Source organism: Antechinus flavipes, chromosome 4 (assembly GCF_016432865.1).
Source record: "Antechinus flavipes isolate AdamAnt ecotype Samford, QLD, Australia chromosome 4, AdamAnt_v2, whole genome shotgun sequence".
In the NCBI taxonomy this organism is placed as follows: Eukaryota; Metazoa; Chordata; class Mammalia; order Dasyuromorphia; family Dasyuridae; genus Antechinus; species Antechinus flavipes.
In genome coordinates this window covers 70,469,922-70,478,769 of record NC_067401.1, presented here as the reverse complement: position 1 = coordinate 70,478,769, position 8,848 = coordinate 70,469,922, and positions in this window count along the sequence as shown.

The following is an 8,848-nucleotide window of genomic DNA, read 5'->3' as shown; positions in this document are numbered from 1 at the left end:
TAAAATGAGATAATATTTGTAAAATGTTTCACATAGTAGATACTTGTATAAATGTTAGCTATTCTCATTAATATTGTGGTGGTTATCAATTATTTATCTTAATAAATTATTATTTATAAATGACACTCAGAAGTTCTCACCTGGCTTGATTCAAGTTTAGGGATCCATGACCTTCTGAACACCACAATGATGAATATGAGATTAATTAATGCTTTGTTTTCATAATTTAAATGCAAAATATAGATTTAAATGATGACTTTGAAGTCAAAAGTCTGTAGTTTTTTGCCTGAAAAAACAAGTAAGGCTAGCAAAAGAGAAGGAATACAAAAATGTCTAAGAGGCAGAATCTATTTGCTTCTCCTGTTCATGTGAATCTAAACATATGTGGGTGGCTGTATATAGGCCAAGATTTGGGTTGATATCACTAAGCAACAATGTCTGGCAGCAGTCGAGGCATAAGTCTATTTGCAGCATTAGCTTGACCAGTATAAATATTGTTTTCATATGAAAAGTATAGCTACTTCTAAACAATACAGATCTAACATAACTAAGTAGATTTGGATGATCCAAATTTTTACTAGATTTGTCAGATAGTTTGTATAATATATATAATATTTTATGGAAAACTTTTTTAATTGACAAAAATTATTCTCTTCTGCCCCATTCACTTTCTCCACCACCTCCCGAAGGAAAAAAAAATCAAAAACTTATGTATAAAATATCTATGGTCGAGAAAAAATTAATTTTCTTATTGGTCATCTCCAAAAAAAAAATTATGTCTCAATTTGTACTGAGTCTATCTCTTTTTGCGTGGATCTAACAATGGCATTCCCAAGCTCAAAAATTTTCCGTGTTCCCAATTGCCTCTAGGACAAAAAGAATTTCTCACCCTGGTAAAGCTCTCCACTATCTAGGTGCTACTTGCCTTTTCGGATTCATTTCTTTTTATTTCCCTTCACACTCTACATCCCAGTTGAATTGGTCCACATGTTATTCCATGTACTCAATATCTGATCTCCAATTGTCTGTCCTTTGCATAGTTTATGCCAGATATTTAAATGACATGTCTTCCTAATTTTCATTTCTTAGAATTCTTAGTTTTCTTCAAGATTCAGGCCAGATGTTGACTTCTATAGGACTTCTCTTCTGACCTAGAAGTTGCAGGTGCTCTCTCCATACTCAATTTAGCATGCATTTACTCATCTATTTACATGCTACTTTATTTCTATAACATATAAAATCCTTGAGGACAATGGTTCTCTTTGTCATCTTTGTGTTCTCAAGGCTTTGCACCAAGTCAGCTCTCAATAAATGTTTGTTGAAGATACTTGAATTGAGAGGCAAACAACAAATTGCTAAAAAGGAAAACTAGTGATTATTAAGGGAAGAAAAGAATCTCAGGGCTTTGGAAGTGACAGAAGCAGGGACTTAGGGGATTTAAGAATGAAAACTGAGATTGATATCAAAGAAATCCAAGAAAAACAAAGAAAGATTTGAGATTTGAGAGATTTGATCTGGGAAAAAAGAAAGCATGAACGGAAGTGAAAGTTCTAAAAAATTGTTGATTTTTTTTTGCAGAAGCAAAAACCTAGAAGCAAAGTAGTGCCCATCAATTGGGGAATGGCAAAAAAAATAAATAAATAAATAAAAAACTGGTATATGAACAGAGAAAAAGAAACTGAACTGATAATTTTTTTGACATAAGAAAATTGCTTCCCTGACTCAAATTTATAAGAAATCAAGCCATTCTCCAATTGATAAATGGTCAAAGGATATGAACAGACATTTTCAGATGATGAAATTGAAACTATTACCACACATATGAAAGAGTGTTCCAAATCATTATTGATCAGAGAAATGCAAATTAAGACAACTCTGAGATACCACTACACACCTGTCAGATTGGCTAAGATGACAGGAAAAAATAATGATGAATGTTGGAGGGGATGCGGGAAAATTGGGACACTAATGCATTATTGGTGGAGTTGTGAACGAATCCAACCATTCTGGAGAGCAATCTGGAATTATGCCCAAAAAATTATCAAATTGTGCATATCCTTTGATCCAGCAGTGTTTCTATTGGGCTTATATCCCAAAGAAATACTAAAGAAGGGAAAGGGACCTGTATGTGCCAAAATGTTTGTAGCAGCCCTATTTGTAGTGGCTAGAAACTGGGAAATGAATGGATGCCCATCAATTGGAGAATGGCTGGGTAAATTGTGGTATATGAATGTTATGGAATATTATTGTTCTGTAAGAAATGACCAGCAGGATGAATACAGAGAGGACTGGCGAGACTTACATGAACTGATGCTAAGTGAAATGAGCAGAACCAGGAGATCATTATACACTTCGACAACGATATTGTATGAGGACATATTTTGACGGAAGTGGATTTCTTTGACAAAGAGACCTAACTGAGTTTCAATTGATAAATGACGGACAAAAGCAGCTACACCCAAAGAAAGAACACTGGGAAACCAATGTGAACTATCTGCATTTTTGTTTTTCTTCCTGGGTTATTTATACCTTCTGAATCCAATTCTCCCTATGCAACAAGAGAACTATTCGGTTCTGCAAACATAGATTGTATCTAGGATATACTGCAACATATCCAACATATAAAGGACTGCTTGCCATCTAGGGGAGGGGGTGGAGGGAGGGAGGGGGAAAAAATCGGAACAGAAATGAGTGCAAGGGATAATGTTGTAAAAAAAATTACCCTGGCAATGGATTCTGTCAAAATTGTAAAAATACAAGTAATTTTAAATAATTACTTTAAAAAATAAATAAATAAATAATAAAATAGATAAAATAAATAAAATAAAATAAAATAAAAATATTAATATAGATAGATAGATAGATAGATAGAGAGAGAGAGAGAGAGATAAAGAAAATTGCTTCCACCAATGCAGGCTGCACATTCTTTGCAGCTTATGACCACAGAGAGTTGCCTAGGGTACTGAGAGGTTAAATGGCTTAATGAGGATCATACAGATAATATATTTTAGAATCCAGGTCTTCCTAACTATGAGACTGGCTCTTTATCTACTATACTTACTGGTTATAGACAAATGTAATGGAATAAGAATGAACCACATAGAATAAGGAACATGAGGAACTTAAAGAAATATGGGAAGGTGTATTAACCAATAATTCAGAACCAGGGGAATTCTATGCCCAATGACCACAATAATGTAAATGAAAATTATGACCAATTTAATGGTTTTAGAGGACAGATTCTGAAATTTTTTTCTTTCATCTCAGTAGAGGGGTGATAAACTACAAGGAAAAAGAAGAAAGAAGGACAAAGTAGAAGAGAAAGAAAGAGAGTAAGGAGGGAGAGGAGGAGGAAGAGGAAGAGCAGTAGGAAAAGGAAGAGGAAGAGGAGGAGGAGGAGGAGGAGGAGGAGAAAGAGGAGGAAGAGAAGGAAGAGAGAAAGAGAAGGAGAAGAAAGAAGAGGAAGAGGAGAAGAAAGAAGAAGGAGAAGAATAAAAAGAAGAAAGAGAAAGAGGAGGAGGAGGAAGAAGAGGAGAAGGAGGAAAAAGAGGAGGAGGAGGAGGAGGAGGAGGAGGAGGAAGAGGAGGAGGAGGAGAGACTAAGGAATAACTTAAGTACACAGTTCAGTTTTAGAACAATAGGCCTAGGACAAGGAATTTAGATTTTTTACTAGTTGTTCTAGTGCTACTAGAATACTGTTGCATTAAGTTTGTCAGCATACACACACTTATATACACAAACACCCAAGTTTTTCTTTCAAAAAAGAGAATGAACATTCTTAGCCACCACAGAGGAGTAAAGTTTTGCTCTCCTGGATTTCATGATCTCCAGAATTTTATCATTCTGCAAAATGTAGCAGCAAGGTGGTGCAGTGGATAAAGCATGGAACCTGGAATCAGTAAGACCTGAGTTCAAATTTGACTCAGATACTTACTAGCTGTGTGTTCCTGAGCAAATCATTTAACCTCTGTTTGTCTCAGTTTCCTTGTCTGTTAAATGAGGCTAATAATAGCATCTACCTCCCAGGGTTGTTGTATGCATCAAATGAAATAAGTATAAAATCATTTAGCACAGTGTCTGGCACAATCTGTACTTACATAAATGTTAGCTATTATTATTATGATACCAACTCTGAAAAATATCTCCTTAGCAGTCCCTGCCTCTCAGCCTCTTGCTCACATTGTTTGGAGGGGTTGGGGTGAACATTAAGAGACTTTTCCCAAGATACTCCATCATTTAAGGAGGGTGGAGGAGTGAAGGTGGAAAATTCACCTCCTCATTTCCTACCTGGTTGCTCTTGTAGATGTCATAATCTCCAAAAATTCCCCATTGTGCAAAGTGAAATCTGTTCCCTGTCTCTTAATCTCAGTGACAGAACTTCAGCATGCCCTACCTGCCCTAAGGATGAGGACCTGTTTTATGCTTTTGTATCCCTAGGCCTGGCATGTAGTAGATATTTAATAAATGTTTATTAAATCTGAAGTTAACTCCACTGATAGCAAGAAACTTCAGTGAAAATGTCCCTAAAAAATTGCCAATATGATATGTATATTCTGGAGAAAACCTTGGAAATAAGTGTTCTAGAACAATTGTTAACATGGGTTACTTTATTTTAACCTGGTTTGTGAATGCCCTCCATCACCTCCTAAGATGATTTACCTACAACTTTTTCTGTGGACTGATGCCAACAAGAACTTTCCCAAAATTTGCTAGGATGAGGCAAGCCTTCTGAAGTTACAAGAAAGAGAGTTCTCTCCAGAGAGCATTTTGCTGGAGAATACTGTTAAAATTAAATATTGTTCCTTTAAAATAAAAAAGTATATATGATGATCAATTCTGATGGACACGGCCCTCTTCAACAATGAGATGAAACAAATCAGCTCCAATAGAACAGTAGTGAATTGAACCAGCTACGCTCAGCAAAAGAACTCAGGGAAATGAGTGTGAACCACCACATAGAATCCCCAATCCCTCTATTTTTGTCCACCTGCATTTTTTATTTCCTTCACAGGTTAATTGTACACTATTTCAAAGTCCAATTCTTTTTGTGCAGCAAAATAACTATATGGACATGTATACATATACTGTATTTAACATATACTTTAACGTATTTAACATGTATTGGTCTACCTGCCATCTGAGGGAGGGGATGGGGGGAAGGAAGGGAAAAATTAGAACAAAAGGTTTTGCAACTGTCAATATTGAAAAATTACTCATGTATAAATCTTATAAATAAAAAGCCATAATAAATAAAATAAAATAAAAAGTATAATGCAATGTTCAGAGTATAACTAACTATAATTTTACCTTTTGAGAATTCTTTTGAACCCTGGGTAGCATAGAACAGAATGGATGAATAAATGAATGAATGAATGAAAAAAACATTAATCTGAGTGAGAATGAAGAATTGAGGATACCAGGATGTCAAATCTGAGTGACAGGGAGAGTGGCAGTGTTCTCAATGATGATAGAAAAGTTTAAAAGAGGAACTGTAATGAATTATGTTTTGCATAGGTTGAATTTGAAATGTGGATAGAGAAAAAATTAAATTTTAAAAAATTTTTAAAAAGAAATGTATATGGGACAACCAATTCAAAACATTTAGGAAGTCATCAGTGATATGGGACTATTACTCAGGAGAAAGACTAGGGATGTGTATAGAAATCTAGGAATAATGATGCATGAAGATGGCACAATAATTGTTATGGTAAATAAATGAGATGGTATAGAGGGAAAATAGAAGAAAACCCAGAACAGAATCTTGGGGTTGGGAGAGGAAGAGCGGCCATGGTTAATGACTAGAATATATTTAAAGATTCAGCAACGAAAACTAAGAATGAGTGATTAGACAGATAAGAGAAGCATGCTGTACAAGACTGGAAAACATTAGCCCCTGGGACTAGGAACCCTGGACCCTGCTGTTCTGTGCTAGTTATGTCTCTGGCAATATCACCAGAAAACTGGATATTTTTAATATTGTGATAAATTCTCAGCTTAATATTCAGTGCCCCAGATTACAGATACAGCTTTGTGGCCAGCTCTGGAGGAAATGAACTGCAATTATCCATTCTGAGTTTTGGAGTAGTCATTTTTTTTTTTTTGCCTGCACAGGAGATCAGATATATTGTCTTCTTTCATGAGATTGATGAGAATTCCGCTGTGCTTGCCACACTCCAGTGCAGAGGACTGGAGGGCATGTAGCACGTGGAGAAGGGTCAAAGTGAGACTATATCAGTCTCTGAACCTAAAAATCTGAACTCTTTCCCACCCATTAAAATGGATGAAGAAAAGCTGTGTTTTGATGTGCAGCACCCCATAGACTTGCTTGAGGCAGAAAGGAAAGGAATTGCTGTTGCTTTTAATAAGGAACACTTGTCTGAAACTCTCAGAGCATATACAGGAATAGAATGCTATGAGGCTTTCTCATTCACGGAGCATCCTCTCCTTCCATGTCACTTGAGTTGCAGAGACTCCAGCGTAGAAAATCCATTTCCACATTCAGGCTTTCTTTTTAGCTAATTTTCAAGAAACTATGTCACTCTTATTCAAAGGTAGTGTTGTTGGGAGTTGGTGGTTGGGGTGAAGGGGATTGGGTGCGGAATGCTAAACCAATTAAATTGATCTTGAAGCAAAGTTTTCCAGTTAAAGGCTGTTCTTAGATTTGGTTGTTGATGGAAGCTGAGGCAGACTGAGAAAGTCACTAATTAGGGTGGAAAACAAAATGTCTGAGGGAAGATTTGCATCATTAACCAAGTATAATTAACTCGGGTTGAGTACTTTTTTGACATTTCTCCCAAAACACAGAATTTTGCAGATTTCAGGGCATAGTGTAGCATCTATGAGACACAACTCTATCAAATCTGTCAAGTAATTTTGATATTCAAGTGGAATGCAAGGGAATTTTATGTGAGGCTTATCCCTGCTTATCACTTTCTTCATTAATATTTCAGAGTGATCATGACTGAATTTTATAGTTTAATCTTTTACTCTGAATTCTTCCTCCCACCACCTGCCTTCTCCTTGCAGCATTAATCTCCCAAAACTTCAAATTCTGTGGAATGTTTGTCTTCATGAAGAAAGTTACATGATAGCAAATAAATGTGCACAATTTATGTCCTATAGAGTTAACTTTGAGAAAAATCTCCATTACTTTTAAATAACTTGGATTAGCATGGCCAAATAATTTGCCATCTGTTGGCCAGCCTATAGATTGATGGGGACAGAAAGTGATGCAGAGAATACAACACTGGGCTTAGAGCCAAGAAGACCTGAGTTCAAATGCAGCCTTTCTAAATGGGAAGTCATTTAAATTTATTTGCCTGTTTCCTGTCTATAAAATGAGCTGGAGAAAAAAAATGGCAAACCACTCTAGTATCTTTGCCAAGAAAATCCCAACTGGGGTCCTAAAGAGTAGAACAAACTGAAAACTACTATCAACAATGAAAGATGGATGTTACACTAAGTTAAACCAGCACTTGAAACGCATAAATTTTCTGTAGTTGGAATTTCTTTCTTTCAGTCTTTCTGGTATCTATCAGAGTTTGTGCTGTAAAGAATCTAGGACCATTTCCATTTTACAGTGAAGTTCTAAGGGAAGAGTTCTCTTATATTTTCCCTACATTGCAATGTTCTTAAAAGAGGGAATCCTGCTGATTTGATGTGTTGGTTAGTTTTGCCAGATTACTTTTTCTTTCTCTTTTTTAATTTATTATTATAAGAAATTGCCATCCATATGAAGCAGAGGACAAATATATTGGGAAATGAAGTTATAAAAATAAAGCTATCAATAAATATGATTTGTTTTAGGTTTTTTTTTAACCACCAAAGAAGATGTTTTAACCTGCTTTTAAAAAAATACTTATTAGGCCTACCAAAAAAAAAGAAATAAAATTTGGATCATATCTTTTATACAATTAGAAAAAAAGGAGCATTTTTCCTTAAACAAATACATAAAATTAAGGTCCTCTCCAACTCTAAAATGCTCTAATTCTGTGAAAATTATTTTTTGCTCCACCCTTGCTGTATGAATGAAATTTCTGAAGCCATATTATTCCTTTAAGCAATGGTGTGACACTAGGCTTAAATAATACTGGAGATATTATGACATTTACTTAATCACGTACACCTTTCAGAAGCTTCTTAGACTGGTTGAAATCAATGCCAAAACTCTACCCTGACTCCATCCTTTTCCATGGCTCTAGATGACAGCAAGCAGGCAGTGACCCTAAGTACTAAGCAAAATTATTGCCTATCACATAGAAGAAAAGTAATCAGATGCACACAAGAGAAAATCAAAATAGCTAATCCACTACAAAGCAAAAGGAACCCTGATAGGCAGAAAAACTGTTGTATTCAGGAAAATTTTTACTGCCAAATAAACATTTTCAGTGCAGGAACACGATGGCTTGAAATATTTGACCAGACGACGGTACTCTGGAACATAAATAGCCTGAGCTTTTGGAATGTCATGCTATTTTCAGAACAAATAATCTTTGTCTGATGGCAATCCAATGTACAGTATTTGTTCTATGCTGCAATTTATAAAAATAGGGAAGGAATTGTAAATGTATCATTCTAAACACATCATCCTAAAGGGAAACTTTGAATTTTCCCTAGAGTGGATTGTATCACTAAAGATGAGGGAGAAGAAAACAAAGTATCACACAGCTTTACTCAGGGGCTCCATCACAGCATAATCGTAACCAGAAAACTATGAATCCAGTGGAGTAATAGCAAAATATAAACATTTTTCGTGTTGTAAAATTCACATATGGAGCCTTGTACAAGAGGAGTAGCCTTCAACCTGAAATAGCATTTTTAAGTAATTTTATTTTTGTTGTTTGTCCTT